This window comes from Ambystoma mexicanum, chromosome 13 (genome assembly GCF_040938575.1).
Source record: "Ambystoma mexicanum isolate Mex_15411 chromosome 13, UKY_AmexF1_1, whole genome shotgun sequence".
NCBI classification, from domain to species: Eukaryota; Metazoa; Chordata; class Amphibia; order Caudata; family Ambystomatidae; genus Ambystoma; species Ambystoma mexicanum.
In genome coordinates, this window is record NC_090938.1 from 783,471,310 (window position 1) to 783,492,584 (window position 21,275).

Below are 21,275 nucleotides of genomic sequence, written 5' to 3' on the forward strand. Positions count from 1 at the left end.
CTTTCAAAGTTCAAATTAGCCATTGGTACTTGTCATTCAACACAGTTCGGTTTCTTATCGATTCTCCCCTCGACTCACTGGCTGTGATGAACCGCTTGCCTTTCTTTAAACTCAGAGTCAGGCTGGTGCCATTGAGAGCAGCATCCTTCCCCGGCTTGGTTATCGGCAGAGGGGTGTCTCTTGTACCAAAGACATCTGCTGCAACACACGCTTGCTATTGTTTGCTGTCTTCTGTTTCCATCTGCGCAGGTTTCACAGGCCTTGATTGGAAAGGGCAAGGTTACTTCTCTCCTTGTCAACCCCTCAGTATGCGCCATCTTTTGCCTGCTCTTTTACTGCCGTGCTGAGTTAGCTCTTGCGTTGTGCGGTCTGCCTTGCTCTCCGTGTGCTTTTGTGCTCCACCTTTTATCCTTGTGGGGAAAGGAAAGGGCCGTCAGGTGTGTGTGATTCTGGTCAATTGCCTGACTTTGCCTGACCCTTGTATCGGGACATGTCAGATAAATGGCTCTGGTGTTAGTCTGTTGTCTTCCTTGTTGTGCAAAGGTGTTTGTGTCGGGAAAGGGCTGGGGGTGTAGTGTTTTGGAATATCCTATGTGGTAGGATATGGAAAAGGTATCAAAAGGAGGGGGATACCACGTCTCACCCATCGGTGTCCCAATCCTACTCCCAAAGGACCCCTCATCCAGGTGATCCTCCCTCACTAGTACCCTCCCAGGAACTGGATCCAATAGCGATAGCTGTGTCCTGGCCATCGGGATGGCAGATCCCAGATCCCCGGGAACTAGCCAGGGAGACACCTACCTGCAGGTTTCTCACACTTTTCCCTGGCCATCTGCACAGAGGATCCAAGGGGGAAAGATGTAAGAACACCCTCAGGTTTCTCACAATAGGTTCAGGTCAGGTGCTCGACATTCGGGACCGATAATGGCAAAACAAAATTTTAAAGGATCGGTGTTGTTGATACTACTTTTAGGCATCTACTTTATGGTTGATTTTGATGTCGAGGTGAAGAAGTTCTCACACAAACTTCATGCAGAGGTTGAAAATAGACGTGCAGCGTCATTGCTTGACTCTTCAAGTTGCAGGACATCATTGGGCTCTCATCTTAAGCTTACATCTGTGTGGGAGGTAAGAGTTGTTAAACCACATATGGGTGGTGAGGATGTGGAGGGCCATAGTCCAGTGTCGAAGGCAGTTAGGGTCCACTTTGTTTATGTAGCTCCCATTAGAACTAAAATACTTAAAATGCAAACAAAAGGAAATCAAACAGTTCAGTCTAGAGCTGGACCTGATGAGTAGGGAAGTTAGGAAACTTTAATTACCCTGGGGTCTGTCAAAGAACCCACAAGATAATTGAGGTGTACAATTCTTAAATTCTCATTAGGTGTTGCCTTGCAGCCACTAAGAGAAAGAAGAAATTACTTTCCAAAATAGGATTTCAACAGCACAAAATTAAGCACCCCAACACAAGCAGTACCTCCCTCATCCTGTCGGCAGACCTGGCCCACAATTTTGCTTCAGCATTGTAAGCTAAGATCTAGAAGATCCCAAGTGTCTATAAATGGCCTTGTCTTTCGACTCTATTATAATTTGCAGGAACTTGAAGTGCACAGCAGATCAAGGGAACTTTAACGGTGCAAACCTGCTCAAAGAGGTAAAGATCATCTTTTATTGTGGATGGTATTGTGCTTTTAATTACAAATATACATTTGTTCGGTGTTCATTCATAAAATATATTTAAAAAAACAACTTCTCTATATAAATGAAAAAGAAAAAAGATGTATTATTATGATCAGGTTTTTAATTTAACATCAAGTCCTTGAAAGTTTCCTGATTTTAGGTCCAATAACCTATAAAAATCAATGATATGCTTCAATGCTGCAAGTTGTTGAAAATCCTAATTTATATTGCTATTTTCTGAATTCTTAGATTCTTAATCCTTTTATATGACACATTTTCAATCACTAGATTAACAATTCTCAATGTTCAGATTAATTTGCAATCCTATTAAGTGACCAGTCATCAATCCTTAGAAGATTCTATATCTTCAGGTTAACAATCTTCTCTACTTATCATTTCTCAATCTTCAAATGTTATCAATCTTTGATTCCCAGATTATCATTTCTCCATCTTTAATTATCAAATTATCAATCTGCAAACCTCAACACGTGTTGAGGAGGATTTAACACATATAATTAATAATATTGTGACATTATCATTGGTAAAGCTTAACAGTTCTTTAATAGACCACAACAGTATTCGTTTTTGTCTTCTATTTTCTTCAGTTTATACATTTCATGTTTCTGCTGTCCTTAAACTTTACATTTTTTGAAGATTCAACAGAGTATTTCTCTTTTGCACCCACTACTATGCCCTGCTCAAAGAGGTAGTTCAGTCCCTGGAAGCTATTGTAGGTGTCTTTCCCCGGCTTCCTATGTGTGAGAGAAAATAAAATAACCACCCCTGTCGGGGAAGGAGGCACTGAAACCCGGCTTCAAGTGTTCAAAGGATGGTTTATTTCTCCAGCTAGGAAATAACCCCAAAAAAAACCTCCACCCATTTACATCATACTTGTATATATATCAATTAAAGTAACTCTAACAGAAAATGCTAAATGGACCCGATTGGCCAGGTGGTGTGGTGCTGTAGGTGTGGGTGGCATCTCTTCCTTCTGGTTGGCTGAGTGGCTGACGAGATGACGGACGTCAAATATCTTGTGCTCCACGCAGGTCAGGGTACGGTCACTGTGGTCACTACCTAAGCTAATATGTTGCATTTGAAAAACACTAAATAACAAATTATCTAAAACATTTTATGCTACTGTTCACATTTCTACATAAGTCACACACAATGATTATCGTCAGTACAATTGGGCCATTCGTGGCTTTAATTGGAGACCTTGACCTTTATTGTGCATGTAAAAAGAATCAAGCTGTGTTTCACATCTCTCCTAAGTTTCAAACCTATTAGTATAAGTAAAAACATATATTGTAGTAAAAATGCTTATGGTTAGTAGTGGGTGTGTTGGGTGGGTTTTGCAGCACAGGTGAGGGTCTGGCACTTGAAAGAAATACCTTACTGGGAGCGCAGGGTCAGGAGGGCAGTAAATTGTTCTAAATGGGGGTGGGTGGCTTACACGTTTATGAGGACGAATCGAGCAGAAAGTGCTTAGCTCCTCCTGGTTCACATGCTGGTTCTCATGCTAGCAGTGATCTCAGAGGAAGAAAACTGTATCATATTAGCTGTTGCAACTTTCTCCAGCTTCTGCGTGAGAATGGGAGCGCAGGGCTTTCCTTCGCAGGGGGAGTGCAAGGGTGGAGGCCAGCCAGCTGCCTGCGCGCCTTTGTTGTGTGTCTCTGTCCTTGGCTGCTGCAGTGGAAGGGGAGCTGAGCATTGCTGTACTATCGCAGTGAGGCCTGTTTACCCAAGATGGAGTCGAAAGGGGGCACAAAAGATGGATGCCCCATGTCCTGCTCAGTAGTCCCATCTATGTAGCGGTCAACCGTGGTTAACTTTACATAAGGGCGAGGGGCAATCCCCCTACCGGAGGCACATGGTCCAAGCTTTGTACTGAGGAGCGTACGACGCGAGGGGGCCTGGGGGCCCCTCGCTCCCATACATTCCCCCCTTTCGTTACATCTAAAGTAACAAACTACTTATCTCGTTCTTTCCGTTCTCCCTTCGGTAGCGCTCAGCTTCAGCCACAGCCTCATCCCAAGCAGGTGTACCCTTTATTGGCATCCATGCTTTGCACACACTTCTTAAGCTGTTACCTCTTCTTGCATATTCTTCTGGGGTGACCATTAAGTATATCCCACCATCCCCATCTAAATCTATCCAAACCTTGTTATACCACAGCAAGTTCTTTGGTTCTTTAATGGTAGTGTGATGTAGACTATCGACCACGTCCCCATACTGCCTATAGATGGCAGTCATTCTATATTGCGGTGTGATGTATTCTCCAGTTTGTACTTGGGCATCTATCATGGTAGCCACCGTTGTCTGTCGGCCCACTGTTACCATCATCATCGCTGAATTAGGCATATTATTTTCACAGCATCTTAGTCCCATTTGGCACACACAGAATATTAGGAGAAGAAAGACAACAATGGGAATGAGTATCTTCGCTGCTATGTTCACCCATGATGGTATCCAGCTGAACAGATTGTCGAACCACGTGTTGTTGTCTGCTCCACCTTCTGTTCTCATTCTTTCTCCTAAATTATGTACTGCTGTTATCACGTGTGACAGTGTCCCGTTATCAGCATCTGAGGTTGGTACAAACGTGCAACACGCCCCCCCAATATTTTTGCAAACACCGCCGTCCATCGCTGTGATAAGATCTAAGACATATCTGTTTTGCATCGTCATCAGGCGCAGTGCACGGAGCTCTATTTTTATGATGTTGAATCCTTCTTCAGTGTCGTTAGCCAGCTGAATGAGCTCCCAGCATGTTATCTGCAGCCATTTCGCGTTTGTCCTTGCTTGAACGCCTGGTGCTAGAAATGATGCAAAAAATGTCTCTGCTGGTGAGAAAAGGTTGTACTGCTGCGGGATTTCAGCAAGGAGTTCTGATGATTTGGACGAGATATAATTGGATCTTTTGCTGCGTGACAACTTGGTTCTCAATGTTTCTTTTGACAATAGTTCGTATGCTGGGGGCTCTGTGATTGTCTCATCGGGCACTGTCGATGGTTCAGCCGATTGCCCTGCTGCCGATGTGTCAGCCGATTGGCCTGCTGTCGAACTGTCAGCCGAAGGCCTTGCTGTAAACTGAAAGTGGCTCTCTGGTATCACCATTAGTGCTAAGTGAAGTGTGGCTAGGGCACAAGTGCCCCTCCAGGATGCTGGGAGATGCAGCTCGTTTGCCACAGACCCAGTATATGTCCATTAATGCAGCAGTGCCTTTTTTCATATCTGGTATTATTATAGTCTTATTGCACTGCTGTGCGGTTCCCACATTCACCTTCCCTTCTCCATGGAAGCAAAGTTTGTGTGGTATTTCCCTTTGAATCTTTATGGGTCTCTCCAGGGGTGTGACCCATGTCAGCTTGGTGATATGCTGTGACCAGATGGGGGTGCACGTTTCTTTTGCCCACTCGTACATTTCGTCTGGCAGCCCTCGAAGCCCCTCAGCTTTGCATTTAATCGTTTCATCATGCCACTTGTCGTCTGCATACCTTGTCCCTTTTATGATGAAAAATGGCTCTTGGAGGCAGATTACTCCTTGTCATCTGCTGGTGCATGTTTGTTCGTTTTCCAATTTTTCCATGGTGACTGTGTGTGCCTGAAATGTCTTTTTTATTTTAGATAGCATCAGATGAATCAAACATTGGGCCTCGGACAAGGGTACTTTCTGTGGAATTAACATTTTTGGGGTTCCAGTTGCATGAGGAATAAGTGAGCACACGTAGCTACTTTCATTACTTGCTTGCTTTGCTGCGGCACTCATGTCTGAATACCATTTATTTGATTGGTCAGGGTGTCGGGGGTCCTCTATTTCATCTAACCCCAGATTGTGATAAATATCATATCTGTTTTTTCCCGCCCCCCTTTTTCGCCTCCTTCTTTTGTTTTTTAATTGGGTACTAACTCGTTGATATTTCAGCGGGAATATTCTGGACCATGCATCATCAATGTTGTTCATGGTGACGTGTGTATTCAGTAGTGATTTCTGGTGTCGTGCGTGTGTGCATGCTTGTGTTTCTGGAGTTAGTCAACCAATAGTAATAGTCATTTACATTCCATCCAAACTCTATTTCCTTGGCCATAGTATTACTCAACAATGGAATAGCAGTTTTGTTTACATGCAATTGTTCATAGGGTGACGTTGTATTTATACTATTCGATTCAACGTTATGAGTGTCCTTCAAAATGGTCGTTACTCCAGTCCATATTAGTTTAGACCCTGGTTTTTTCATATTAGCCCCGTTCCCCCCTTTGTTAATTTCATTTGCCACAAATAAAACAACGTTATACCAAATAAAATAAAACATCATTATTGCAAATAATATGGCAGCATATTTTATAATGCATTCCAAATTACTTAATCTACTGGCCCTAGTGCCATCCCTATTTCTTTCTAACATCTCAGCCTGCTCAGCCGTTTCGTCGCATTGGCTCATGTTGAACCTATGTGGGCGAGACAAATTCATTAAGTCATCATGAAAAGAAACATATTTGCAATTGTTCATTCTTTTTCATCTTTTGCTCAATTAGGCATTTAACAATTTCTTTCCATTTATCATAAAAACAATGAAGAAAAATAGAAAAAAACAACACGATTTAAATGAGAAGAAGGAGAGAGAGAGAGAGAAACAGAATATGTAAATAACATTTTGCTTTTTCACTATACTTTCCCTATCTTAGTTGCAGTTTTCATCATGTCAAACCGTGTTAGCGTTGCCATCCACACAGTCTGTTTCATTTTGGGGAGTGTGAAACCGCCCGCCCTCCTCACATCTGAGAGGTGCACCCAGTATTTCAGTCCCTTCACTTTAACTGCGGTTGGGGTGCTGTACACCACGGTGTCTGGTCCATGAAATCTTGGTGAATTCCACCTTCTTACAAAACTTCTAACATAGATGTGTTCCCCTGGCGTTAATGGCCCCTCTGGGCTATATGTTGCCGCATTGGAGGTGTCTGTTGCTACATCTTCAGTAAATGGCGGAGCAATTTGTTTTGCTATGCTGTGTACTGCATGTGTTAGCTGTGCTAGGTATTCCTTAAACTCTTCCCCCAGCACTGTGGCAGCCCTATGTGCATCAAACGCCCTCCTAACAGGATAGAGCGGCGTGTGCATTCTTCTCCCCGTCACGATTTCGTGCGGGCTTAAGTGGTGATCCTTACATGGTTGATTTCTGAGTTGGAACTGTGCTAGGGGCAGGCAATATACCCAATTGTTTTTCAATGTGCTGCATAATTTCGATCCTTTCCACAACTCCATTGGCCATTGGATGATAAATCGAACATAGTTTATGTTTCACCCCCAGAAGGGAGGTTACTTCTTTGAAGAGATCATTCACAAAGTGCGTGCCGTTGTCTGAACGGAGCATGTCACAGATTCCCCACCGCGAGAATACTTCTCGCACAAGAAACTTGGCAGCACATTTTGCATCAGGATGGGGACAGGGGCCCGCTTCCACCCACCGTGAAAAAGGGAATACCACCACAATTAAGCATCTAGCTCCATTACATCTTTCTCCCATATCGGCATAGTCGATATGTAGTTCTCTAAATGGACCTGTAGGGCGTGGCAAAGTGCCACGCAGAGTTCGTAATGTCATTCCTGAATTGTAAGTTTGGCATGTAGTACATTCAATCACAAATTTAGACAAGTATTCGTGCAGATTAGGAACAAACCAATCCTCCTGAATGTCTGAGGCAATGTGTTGTTTTGCAACGTGAGCTGGGAAGTGCAGTTGCTGGAACACTACTTCTAATAATTCTACAGGCATCACTACCTTGCCCGTCGTTTCCTATCTCCAAATGAGATCTGTGGCTGATTGTTTACACCCTCATTTGCCCCACAACTCCTGCTCTTCCGGTGGGTCCCTTCTCTGGAGTTCTATTAATTGTGCTATGGGCGTATTACTGTATGCTTCTGCTGGTTGTTCTGCTGTGGCTATTTTTACAACGTACTCTGATGTTGGTGTCTTATTGAAATACGAGGCTTGCTTCGCTGCTGTGTCGGCTGTCGCGTTCCCCAATGAGACAGCGTCTGTGTTATTGGTATGGGCTTGGCATTTAACCACTGCCACTACCAATGGCTCTGCTAAAGCTTCTATTAGTTCATTTAGCAACACGGCATGTTGTACGGGGGTTCCATCTGCTCTTCTGAACCCACTCCTTCGCCTACGTGATAGCCCTGAGTGAACTGTGGTGGTGGCGTAAGCTGAGTCTGAATATATTGTTACGGCACAATCTTTGGCTGTATGTAGCGCACTGATTAGTGTGGTCAGTTCGGCTGCTTGTGCAGAGTAATGTGAGGGGAGGCGCTTTTGAACAATTACTTCATATGCGTCTTCTTCCATGCGCGCTACTGCCATCCCCACATGTTTCTCTCCTGTCTCTGAGTTTATGGATGCTGACCCGTCTATGAAATAGGTTTCTCCTTCTGTAAGGGCGTTTTCTCTTGCTTTGGGAATGTCATCGCCCTCTCCCTCATACGTGCTACAATCGTGTTCCTGTAAATCTTCAGTTGTGCATGGCTCTGTAATGAATGTGGCTGGGTTCACTGTCTTGCATGTGACCACGTGTACATTTGGACTGGATATTATTATTTCATAAGCAGATGCTCTCTGTGTTGTGAGAGTGGATTTTGGTCTTTCCAAGATAGCAGATAATGAGTGTTCCTCATATAGCGTCACTGAACATCCCATTAAGATCGTGGCACTTTTCTCAATGGCGAAGGCTGCTGCAGCGAGGGCCTGTTCGCAAGCGAAATGTCCCTGCTATACCGGGTCTAATATTCCACTGTAGTATGCTAATGGTTTGTGGCCTAGCGATGTCTTTTGTGTCAATACTGCTGTCATCAATGTTCCATTGCTGTGTGAAAACAGGAAGAATTCCCTTTCATAATCTGGATTTGCAAGGACTGGGGCGTCTGCAATAAGGTCTTTTAATCGGGAGAATTGGGCAATTGTCTCCTGTGTCCATTTTATTGGGGCCCTGTTCTTCTGTGCTTCCTTCAGTGCTTGTAGCATTGGCCGTGTGTCTGCTGCGTAATCGAGGATCCATGCTCGGCAATAGTTGCATATGCCAAGAAATGTCTGCATGTCCTTCACTGTTTTTGGTATGATAATATGTCGAATGGCAGCTGCTCTGTCTGGTAGTATTCTTTTTCCATCTTTAGATATTTGCTGGCCGAGATATACAACGTCTGTAAGGCAGTATTGTAACTTTCCTTTGTCCACCTTGTATCCCTTGGCAGCCAATACGTTAAGCAGTGTTGTCAAGTCTTCTCTACACGCTTCTTCTGTTTTGCTGCAGACGAGTAAATTGTCTACATACTGTATAATGGTTCTCCCTACACCTATGTTGCCGATGTCTTCTCGTAGTACTCTGTTAAAAATGCTTGGGCTCTCGCAATACCCCTGTGGGAGTCTGCGGTGTTCATATGTGCTGTTTCCTAATGTAAAGGCTGTAAGGTACTGCGACTCTGGTGTGAGTGGCACAGAGAAAAAAGCATTTTTCAGATCAATGACAGTGAAGTAAGTTGCCTCTTTAGGTATACTGCACAATATTGATGCCGGGTTAGGCACTAATGGGAACTCTTTTTGGATGACGTCATTGAGTGGGCGGAGGTCCTGGACCATTCTCCACGCCCCTCCTTTCGCTTTTTTAATCGGAAAAATCGCTGTGTTGCATGGGGAAGTTGATGGCACTAAGCTACCTTGGCTTAGGAGTGCATTCACTGTTTCTCTAATACCTTCATCTGCTTCTTTGGATATTGGGTATTGTTTCACTCTGGGTGGGAGGGCACCTGGTTTCCGTTTTATCTTTATGGGAGTCACCTCATGCAACAATCCTGCATCGTGTGGCCCTGTAGTCCAAATTTCAGGTGCTACCCTGGCCATGTCTTCCTCAAATATCGTCAGCAGGGCCTTTATGTTAGCCATGAGTGGGTTGTGTATTTCTCTGTATTGCATCATTATGTCACATGGTATGCTTATTTCCATTATTATTTCTCCATCTGCTTCGTAATCGGTAAACAATTCTTCATCAGTTATATCTTTTAACATTATGTTCGGCTCTACGCATAGCACACTTCCCCACTCGCGTCCCTGCGCGTCCAGGCCAATGACCACAATGCGTTTGTTGGAAACTTGAACTGCCTCAATGTCTATAGATACAATTGTACCTGGCACTACATCTGTTGATGTGATTGAGCGGAATATGAAGTCTGATGGTATTCTCCACTCTTTTTGTGTTATTTCAGGCACTACTCGGGCTAATACCTGTATTCCATAGACGAACATGTCCATGTCAATGGGGATCCCTCTTACTGCAACTTCCTTTGTAATTGTGCTTATTATCAGGAGTGCTCGTACGGGGCATACCCCTGGCGTCGAGCACACTATCCCTCTTTCGGTGAAGGCTATGGTCATGTTTAACTTACTGAGCAAGTCTCGGCCCATCAAATTGATTGGCGTGTCTTCGTAATACAATAAGGGTGCGCGCACTGTTTTTCCCCCTACTGTTACATCAAGATCTTTTGTGTAAGGAACTCTTAAAATAGCCCCAGAGAACCCCCGCGTCTCCAAATTTCTTCCCGAGAGCTGAAACCGCCCTTCTGTGAGACATGATTTTTCTGCTCCAGAGTCTACCATAAAGATAAACTGCTTGTTTCCTATCTCTGCCGCCACTAGTGGTTCCTCATTTGCACTTTGTGTGGTGGATAGGACTGGGCACACAAGTACTCCCTGTGGGCTGTCCTAGTCTTGGTATCTTTGCTGACCTGGCACCGACAAAATGTTGTCACCTAGGACTGTTAGCCACGGAATGGTGCAGGGGCACTGTTTGCGGCCACTGCAAAAGGGTTATTGTTTACGTTCCCATCTGGGTTTTGTCTCGCCATGGGCTGTGGTGCGTTTTGACGTTGTAGCTGCTGCAGTTGCTGCTGTTGCGGGGCTGGCTGTCTTTGTTGCATTTAGGGGTCATAGCAGTACTGATCTTGTTGTCCCCCCCCCCATTGGAGCTCCACAAGGGCTACCTGGGTGTGGGCAGCCCCACCCCTGTTCATTTTTCATGGGCTGCTGCTGTCCCTGAAAATACCCTAATGGTCGCATTCTACAATCTCGTGAATAATGTCCCCATCTTCCACAATTCCAACATGACCCCTGTTCTCCTCCTCTTGGTCCTTGTCCACCATACCCTCTGTTTCCCATTCCTCTGTATCCTCCCCTCTGCCCACGGTACCCACCTCTTCCTTGGGCCGGCCTGTTCTGCCACTGTGATCCTTGGCATGGCTGTTCCTCTCCGTTCCACTGTCCTTGGTCCTCTCCGACCCACCGCGCTGCTATCCCAACGGGCCTTCCTCTTGCGTTTTCCTCCCCTTCGTTTTCTCTGTCTGCAGTTACGCTGGCAGTAAGAGCAGCGACCTTCACTAATTTCGTCTGCACTCATTTTGCTTCGTTGGCCAGCCTCTTTTGCGTGACCTCCTTTTCCTTCTCTTTGATCCTCCTCCAGTGGTGTACAATTATGCTCTGAATTTCAGGCCACCCTTTGGCTTCGATCCCAGCTATTTTGTCCAAGGCCTTCTGCACCTCTTTCAGCAACCCCTTTTTAATGATAAAATCAAATAAAGCTGTTGATTGATTCCATGTCATACCAGTTTCGCTTCTCCATAAGTCTTGCACTCGCAAAATGAATTGCGCAGGATCCTCGTTCTCTTCCATCGTGCACTGCATTACTGCATGTAAATCTGGAACGTCTGGAAATGCACGCCGCAATGCATCCCACACTCGTGCTCGAACATTGTTGAATGGTGATCCATCATGGCGATCACAGCTCATTGTTACTCCCGGGAACCCTGCCCTTTCCCAGATTGTGTCTGCTTGGTCCCCGATTGCTGATACTAATAAGCTTTTCACATCACCTATAGCTAACGGCACGCCTGCCGTGTTCTTCTCAAATACATGTATCCACTTACCTGCTCCTCCTGTCAGCGGGGGGAGGAGTTTTAACAGGTTGGCTTTGTCCATTTGGGCCCACGGAATATAGTTTGGCCTACCTGCTCCTTTATGTATCAGTGGCATTTGTAGTTTGTTTCTTTCCTGTCTTGCTCGTTCTCCCTTTTTTCATTTTACTTACCAGTATGTTCCCTGTCTTCCCTATTCATTGTCTTAATCTACCTTGCCATAATGGTGGTGATAGTGTGTCTGGGTAACGGCAGTTTGGCAGTGGGGAATCCTCTGCGGCAGCTGCCTCTTCGTATTCATTTAAATCAGCATTGTCCAACTCCAGGCCTCGAGGGCCAGATTCATGTTGGGTTTTCAGGATAACCCTCATTAACATTCATGAGATTCATTTGCATACAATGATACTAAATGTATGCACATCTTTGCTCATGAATATTAATGAGGGATATCCTGAAAAACTGTCAGGTTTCTGGCCCTCGAGGCCTGGAGTTGGACAACCCTGATTTAAATCATCCCATACTTCTTCTATTTCTGACTCTAGCTCGTTATTATCCTCCCAGTTTTCCTTGGGTTCACTTCCTTGTCTTTCACCCTGATCTCCACTTTGTTGACTCTCCGGCGTATCTGGGCGTATAATTCTCACTGGCTTGTTATTCAATTGGAACAGGAACTGTCCTGACTGCCACTCTTGTTCTTGTCTTTGCTGTGATGACGTCCCTTGCGATGCTATAGATTGCCTTGATACCGAGGCTGCTGGGGTTGAATTGCTTGCTGCCCCTATCAGGGGTGTGAGATCTGCCAGTGACAGCGGGGTACCTCCCCTCCGCCTGGCAGCATTTGCCCTTTGTCACATAGAGCTCTTAACTGTGTTATTTCCATTTGCGCGTGTGCTAGCTGGCGATTTAAATCACCTGTTAAACGTGCTATGTCCAAAGGAGGCGCACTCGTGGGGCCGTACAGGCCTCCTTTATCATATGGTGGAGGTTCGGGGGCTGTTGCCCCGCCCTGAGCATGGGGGTGGGTGGTACATAAAGGGGATCACTAAACCCTACTGCTGGCCTGGTCATTAAGGGATAGATTTTTGTTACTTCATTCTCGGTTGTAGTTGTTGAGCACTCCCCTTTTGATGTCCTGCTTACTTCTTCAGGTATTTTCTGCTTTTCTATCACTCGGCTTGTACCTACCTCTGCCGTGGGGGTAACTTCCTCAAACATTCGCCTTAAATCTAATACTTCTCTTCGGTTCTGTAACTATTTCCCTTTGTATCGTGCTAGCAGATGTGTTGATACTAGGTCCAACACTCTTTTGTCGAATGACCCTCATTCTGGCCAAATTGGTATAGCCCCGTCTCCTTTTATCTCAGTGATCCACTGATCGTGATACTTCTGTATCCTGTCGCTATATAGTGGAAGGTGCTGGCAAATATGTGCCAGTGGTGTTACTCCCCCCATGGCAATGCTCTTTTTTATTTATGTGTTCTGGTACCCTTGAGTCCCTTCCCACCTCTCACTTGGTATGTCAGTTAGAATATATGAAAATACGTTCTTTATCAATGCTTGCAAGTATGATATGTCACATTAGCTGTTCCTTCTGAGAGGTGTTACCTGGACACCTCTCACAATTTATTTCTTGCCTATCAACAAGTTACTTGTACTGAAAATACTTTGGCATGTTCAACAAGACATATACACAAAGCAGACCAACAAACATATAATTATGCAACATACACATGCACTGCCTGCGCGCATTTACTCTTCCCCTATTTCCGTTACTGTCCCTAGTTTTTCTTCTTCCCTATTCTACTTTTCACATTCACTCCCCACCTCTTTCACTTTTATTATCTCTCAAGATTTCTTACTTCTACGGAAAAAGAATATTCTAAAAAACTACTCCGAGTCTACTCAATATACGAGATCCCTACTATTTTCTCTATATCTCCATTCTGCACTTGGTCGGGACAAATGCTATGCGGCGCCGCCTTCTACCCCGTACGGGCTAGGATACCACTTCTCTTCTTCTTACTTCTTACAACACCTAATGGCCATATAAAGGATAGATCAGAAAAGCCTCACCGTCACTCACACAGACCCTATTCATAACTACCTTCCCTTTGTTGCTAATTCCCTTATTCCCGTATTTCCCCTAACCTCCCTTTGGGGTCTTTGCAACCAGGACTCCACGTGTTCAGTCAGGTACTCCGAGGGTCGCAGCTCACGTGGTCTGCCTTGGCAAGCAGCCTTTTCGATCGGGTATTCGTAAACCGGGAACCCTTGACCCTTTCTTCTTGGTGTGCACAGTCTGGTCAACCACGGAGGCGATGGTTTTGCTGGGGGCGCCCTGGATCTCGCTGCCGGGCGGTGCAGGCCTCGAGGCACCTCTCTAAATCACGTCGCGGGGGTCACCAAAAATGTATGTGCCTTTCCCTGGCTTATTACGTGTGAGAGAAAATAAAATAACCACCGCTGTGGGGGAAGGAGGCACTGAGACCCGGCTGCAAGAGTTCAAAGGATGGTTTATTTCTACAGCTAGGATATAACAGAAAAAAAAAAACCTACACCGATTTACATCATACTTGTATATATATCAATTAAAGTAACTCTAACAAAAAATGCTAAATGGACCCGATTGGCCAGGTGGTGTGGTGCTGTAGGTGTGGGTGGCATCTCTTCCTTATGGTTGGCTGAGTGGCTGATGAGATGACGGACGTCAAATAATCTTGTGCTCCACGCAGGTCAGGGTCCGGTCACTGTGGTCACTACCTAAGCTAATATGTTGCATTCGAAAAACACTAAATAACAAATTATCTAAAACATTTTATGCTACTTTTCACATGTCTACATAAGTCACACACAATGATTATCATCAGTACAATTGGGCCCTTCGTGGCTTTAATTGGAGGCCTTGACCTTTATTGTGCATGTAAAAAGAATCAAGCTGTGTTTCACATCTCTCCTAAGTTTCAAACCTATTAGTATAAGTAAAAACATATATTGTAGTAAAAATGCTTAAGGTTAGTAGTGGGTGTGTTGGGTGGGTTTCGCAGCACAGGCGAGGGTCTGGCACTTGAAAGAAATACCTTACTGGGAGCGCAGGGTCAGGAGGGCAGTAAATTGTTCTAAATGGGGGTGGGTGGCTTGCACGTTTATGAGGACGAATCGAGCATAAAGTGCTTAGCTCATCCTGGTTCACATGCTGGTTCTCATGCTAGCAGTGATCTCAGAGGAAGAAAACTCTACCATATTAGTTGTTGCAACTTTCTCCAGCTTCTGCGTGAGAATGGGAGCGCAGAGCTTTCCTTCGCAGGGGGAGTGCAAGGGTGGAGGCCAGCCAGCTGCCTGCGCGCCTTGTGTGTGTGTCTCTGTCCTTGGCTGCTGCAGTGGAAGGGGAGCTGAGCATTGCTGTACTATCGCAGTGAGGCCTGTTTACCCAAGATGGAGTCGAAAGGGGGCACAAAAGATGGATGCCCCGTGTCCTGCTCAGTAGTCCCATCTATGTAGCGGTCAACCGTGGTTAACTTTACATAAGGGCGAGGGGCAATCCCACTACCGGAGGCACATGGTCCAAGCTTTGTACTGAGGAGCGTACGACGCGAGGGGGCCTGGGGGCCACTCGCTCCCATACACTATGTTAACTACTCTTTCTAATGCATTCCTTGCTACTGAGGACATCCCATCTGAGTGGAAAGCTGCTTCTTTCACTTCTCTGCTAAAATAGCTCATGCTTGACCCATCCTTACTAATAAGTGATTGCCCATATCCAACATACCTTTTAATTGGTTAATTCCTACAAAAGTTCAACACCTCTTTACCGACAGCCCATAATGAAAAGATCACCCTGTTGAAGATTAATCAATCAGGTTTCAGACCCCAGAGAAGTACCCAAACATTCTTGTACTTCATACAAACAGAAGATCTTGGAATCATGTGACAGAAATAAGTCTGTAACGCTTAGGTTTTAGACCTTTCGGCTGTCTATGTACAGTCAACCACTCTATCTTGTCCCTCAAACTTCAAACCCAGATGGGTGACGAGAAAGACCCAAGTAAAAATAGCAGATTTCTGGCCCTCGCACCCCCATTCAGCCCATCATCGAATCCTTTGAGGGGTTGTCCAGGGCCCCACTATCTCACCTTGGCTGTTTAACTTGCACGTTGAACCATTGGAAAACTTGATTGAGCAATTTCCCAGCAATTTTCAGCTATAACCTGAGGATTCACAAATCCTGCTCGACATTACTCCCACAGAAAACGCATCAGCAAACATCAGAAATCACCTTTTAATCTTTTCCGGGCTGATTCATTGACAAAGTATGCATGAATTCAGACAATACAGAAATCAAATTGCCTTCTATCTATTCTAGTCTCATAGGTTGAAAACTAATTGTGCATGAATGCAGGCAAAATGAAAATCATCATGTTTCGGTGTCCTTTGCCCTAATCAGTGAATTCTCCATCCCCCGCAGTCAAAGGTAGGAGTCATGGAATGCTATTTGATAGCCAAATGTCCTGTATTACTTAATTTAAGTCAACCTTGTAAAACTAATTTATCAACTCCCAAATGCTTGGTGGGACAATTACACCTTACTTCAAAATGCCATTAAAAATTGTAATTGGCATGTGCCATAGTCCTGTCAAGATGGGACTATTTGAACACCACGTATATGAGTATTATAAATCTTATCCTCCAACCAACTTCAGATGCTTCAAGACAAAGCTATCAAAACTGATTCTTGCCTTGAAACCTCTGGAATCTGTTTCCGCTGCTCAGATTGGGCTGCACTTGCTCCCAATGGAACATGGTGTCACCCTTAAGACATTGGGCCTCATTACAGGTCGGGCGGTCCGGAAATAACAGTGGCGGTAAGTCCTGCAGGCGAGAGGTGGCGTTCCCGCCAGGTCTGACCTGGCGGTTTTAACACCGCCCGCCTGCAGGCGGACGTGGAAACACCAGCACCATCACGAGATGGTGCCAGTGTTTCCACTTCCCCATTCCCATTGAGTCCTGTGGGACTCAATGGGAATGGGGATTTACTGAATTCCACCTCTGGAATTCCCGTGACACCAGGGTCGTAATGCCCTGGTAATTCCGGGAGTCACGGAGGCGGAATGATAATACGAGTCCGGCGGTAACCAGGCGGTTTTACCGCCTCGGTTACGGACTCGTAATGAGGCCCATTGTGTATCCTTCACAAGGGCTTAACCTCCACTGGGCCATCATACTTCAACCCCGTCATCACCAAACACATCCCAAGGAGGACACTGCATGCTTCTTCACCAAACCTCTTCTTGAGTGCCCGCCCTTCAAAAAGAAGTGCCCAGGTGTGTAAAACCTTGGCAGTGTTAGGACTATGGACTGGAACTCCCTCCCAGAAGACATTAAGCTGCAGCCTTCCTTTCCAGATTTAAAGGGAACCCTGAAGCATTGCTCGTTATTGTGCTAATTGAATCCTAGTCGTTCACTGTAACATTTCTTTACCCCCTGATGATAGGTTGTTCTGGTGTCAGTGAAGTAAGCCATAAACTGTCCCCAACTATGTTTTGGAAATCCAATTTCTTTCCCGCCTGTTAATAAGGAACATTCATATCATGTACTGTGATTGTGTACTTGTGTATCAAGTAACTGATGAATCAGGTGAAGTCATCACTGATTTCCCAGCGGTGTCCACCTCCCATGTGGCCAGGGGACAGCAGCCGCTACCTAATCCTGACCCTGGGAGTGGCTATATGAAGGAGGATCACAAGGGAGGAGACCACTTCCAGGAGATGTCATGGCTACATTGGGTGAGACATGGCATCCCCCATTTTCCCTTGAAAATATCCCTCTATCTAATACCCTCATGACCTATTGTCATACATCTACTCATCCTCCTATGAAGAATAGGGAAAACCTTTCACCCAAACCTTTAGGCCAACCTTCCACCTTTTAGTCTGCCTTGTGAAATTTATGAAACTGCCTTCTCCAGTTCCAACTATCAATCATCTACGACAGACTTCCCATTGAAAACCATTGAAAATGTGTATCCAAGTTCTCGAAGTCAATTGTCAACCTTTCTCCGAATTACCAACTGGGATGAGGAAGAGGGATCGAGCAATGCTGAGTGAAGTAGGCCACAAGCCCAGCGAGCGCTCTAGTTGTTCCTCGCAAACACCTGTGCCTGAGAAATTTAAAGACCAGAAGCAGAGAGTCGATGTCTACTGCTGGCGGGAGGGCTGCGTTTCTCTATGAGGATCGAGAGTCTGAAAGGCTGAGACCATTGTGGTGGAGCCAGGTGGCTCCCTGAGGAAGATGAAAGAAGCTGCTGCACAGGAAGGACATGCTGCAGGAATACCAGTAGCCGGCGAGAGATTCCTGGGCATTTGCAGGTGACAGAAAGCAGTTCTTCACTTACCGTAGCCTGGAGCGAAGCAAACATGTCAAGTGGAAGCAGCGAGAGACGGAAAACCGAAGAGGAAGTGGTTGTGAGAAGGGAACAGACGGAAACCCTTCACTGGCTTACGGCAGCAGAATCCAGAAATGCCAAAAAGAACCACTAAGTGCACACATAGACAGCGGGGACACTAGGGCGTATCAGCGGCCACGTCAAATCCACATAATTGAAAACAAAGCAACCAAGAGGTTAAAAACGAAAGGACTTATTGTTAAAGGGGGAATTGAATTACGAGCAAACCTTTTACAAATATGTGAATGTATACAGTGCAAGTACATGGGAAACCCAGACAGGATAATATATCAAGAAGATACATTATCCAACCAAGTATATGTGCAACTCTGGGAGAGGGCAGAGACCCCGTATGAACAGAAGCCGTGGCAGGAGAGTATACCAGGCAATTACAAGTGTGTGGATACAAAAAGCCCTGGCAGGAGAGTACACCAGGCAGTAACAAGGATTGTGTTAATCGTAAATAAAGAGGTCCTGAGAAGAAACATCGGGACTAGAAAAAGGCGTTGTTAACCAGAAGAGTGGAGGAGCAAAACCCTGGTAGAAAAGTATACCAGGAATCCTGAAAGAGACATTCTTCCAAAGCTAGACAGTTTTGTGTGTCAATATTGTTGTTGGCCGAGAAATGCACAAGGAACTGTTTGTGAAACACCAAGAGTAAAAGAGGAATCAAGGGGACAGGAACCACCGGCTGGAGCAAGGATCCTTATCCTTGAAAAACGTTTGTGTTGGAGCCATTTATTCTTCCTCTATGAACACTTTTGTAAACCACCCAAGGTGAAACACGTTTCCATCTCACCTCAGAATTTTATTTATATTGTGAGGGTCAGAAAGGAACTTTGGACACAGGACAGTTTTTGTTTTGGACATTCTGACACAGACCGATCCTTCGTTTTGGTTTAGGTAGAAAAATTCCACTTAGAAAAGGGTCAGAGGCATTTTTCCAACCTCTTTTATTTTCAATAAAAGTCTTTAACCAAAATCATGGGTAACTTGTTTATTTTTATTTATTTTATTTTTATTTATTTTATTTGTCTGTTTATAACGCCGGAGCCTGCAGGTATCAGGACACAGAGGAGAAAAGGAAAAAGGAGAAGTTGAAAGCCTGCTCACTTCACACAAAGGTCCAGAGTCTTTCAAAAAGGAGAGTTTTCAGATGCTTCCTGAAGTTTAGCAGGTTAGATTCGACACACAAACATTTTGGTAGCTTATCTCAGGCCATACCTGCCTGCACAGGAAAGGATCTACCATATCCTCTGACCTGTGTTTTTTAGGAACCATAATACATATTTCATCATTCGATTTAGTGGCTCTTTTGGGAACATGCACCTGCATGCATTTCTTTAGGTATCCAGGGGCTTGCCCACAACATTTATGCACAATAGTTAGTGCCTTAAACCAGGGCCTGGCCTCCACCGGGAGCCAGTTGAGGTTTCTCCTGTGCTCTGAGATAGGCTCGTACCTGCGCACATTTTTCACCATGCGCACAGCATCATTTAGCAAGACCTGCAAAATGCTGAGGCTCCCTTTACGGGCACTAATATATGGGGTGATGCAGTAATCAATCCTAGGCAAGATTAATGCTCGGGCTAGGATTGTGCAGTTAGATTCTGACACATATAGTTTCAGCAACCTCAGTAACCTAAGATGGTACTAAGTTTTCTTAACCATGTTATGAGTGTGGGCTTCTGAGCCAAGGGACGCTTCTAGAGTGACTTCTAGAGTCTTCAACTTAGAAACTATAGGGATGAAGTGTTCCTCAATGGTGAAGCCCATACAGGAGTCTTCTAACCTCCCCCTGGCATGAGATGAACCAAAAAGCAACAGCTCATTCTTCCCAGCATTCAAACCCATGCCATTACATGTCATCCAGTTCTGGATGGCATTGCAAACTAGCAAAACTCTCTCAGCATCTTCCTTATAAACGCCACACAGCTCAAGAACAAGTTGTGTTGTCTGCATAATTAGTAAAGCAGGCACCTAAAACTTCCAAGAGGGTACACAATGGTTGACAAAAACATTAAACAGTGATGGTGATAAACACACCCTCTGAGGGATGCCACACTTCAGCACCTCAGGGGTCCAGCAGGCATCACCAAATACAATCCTGGATGATCTATCATCTAGAAATGAGGCAATTCAGGCAGATGCTTCATCAGAGCATTCACCTACCATCATAACCCTGCTCACAAGCTTTGCATGATACACAAGGTTTAAGGCTGCCGACAAATCTAATAATAACAGCAGCCCCGCCTTGCTTTTATCCATGAGCTGGAACATTTCTGTCTGTAGGTCCACCAGAGCACTTTCAGTACTGTGGTGTGCTCTGAAGCCAGATTGCCTCCAGTGCAAAATCTGTGCCCTTTCCAGGTGTTCCTGTAGTTGAATCGTTGCTATCCTATCAATTACTTTCAGAAGAAAGGGGGCACTCCCACAGGACCAACCTCGGCTGCCTCCTTGCACAAAGGATTCCCTGCTGGTCTCCTTGTTGCTGGTCTCCTCCCTTCCCATACACCTGCGACTTGACAGGTTGAAGGTGTGAGTCCCACATTGGAATTCCCTGGTTGCAATTAGTGAAGCAGTTGGGACATGCCTGGCCTTCACAATACTCTGCAGGTTTCTTCCTCGTCTCAGTACTAGAGTGGTGAAATGATTTTAAGTGTTCACTATGCTCCTAGTCGCCTCTTCATCATCCCAGTACCATAGTGGGTTGAATGAGGAAAAATATAGGTAGATGTGTTGCAATAGTCTACAAAGGCCAAGGGAGTGTTAGATTGGTCCTCATAAGAGAAAGGGGGATACCATGTCTTGCCTTTGGATATCCTCTCCCAAGGGCCCTCCACCCAGGTGATCCTCCATCGCTTCTCCACCCCCAGTGTCATGATACAAATGCGATGGCCTTTCCCTGGTTACCTGAGAAGAGGATCCAAGGGGAGTAGGTGTGAGGATACCCTCGGGTTTCTCACAGAGCATAAACACTGTGGTTCCACAGTCTTGAAACTGGGTACATAATCACCTTTCTGCACTAACAATTTATTATCATAACTAAGGGAGGCTGTACAACAGGTTTTATGACGTCTCCTCTACCCCAGTTCCCGATCTGAAGGAACCAATGTTTCTTTTGTAAACCAATCGCCACCTGGTGCAGGTACATTGGTGATAATTACACCTATTGTGCTGCATGAAAAGGTACAT

The 21,275-nt window shown here is 45.2% G+C and overlaps 1 protein-coding gene across 10 annotated transcripts in view; it reads left to right on the forward strand.

The window, feature by feature from the left end:
• The window catches only part of LOC138521950 (uncharacterized), an 872,547-nt gene that overhangs the window by 598,310 nt on the left and 252,962 nt on the right, over positions 1 to 21,275 (forward strand). The gene's annotated exons all lie outside the window — the stretch shown is intronic.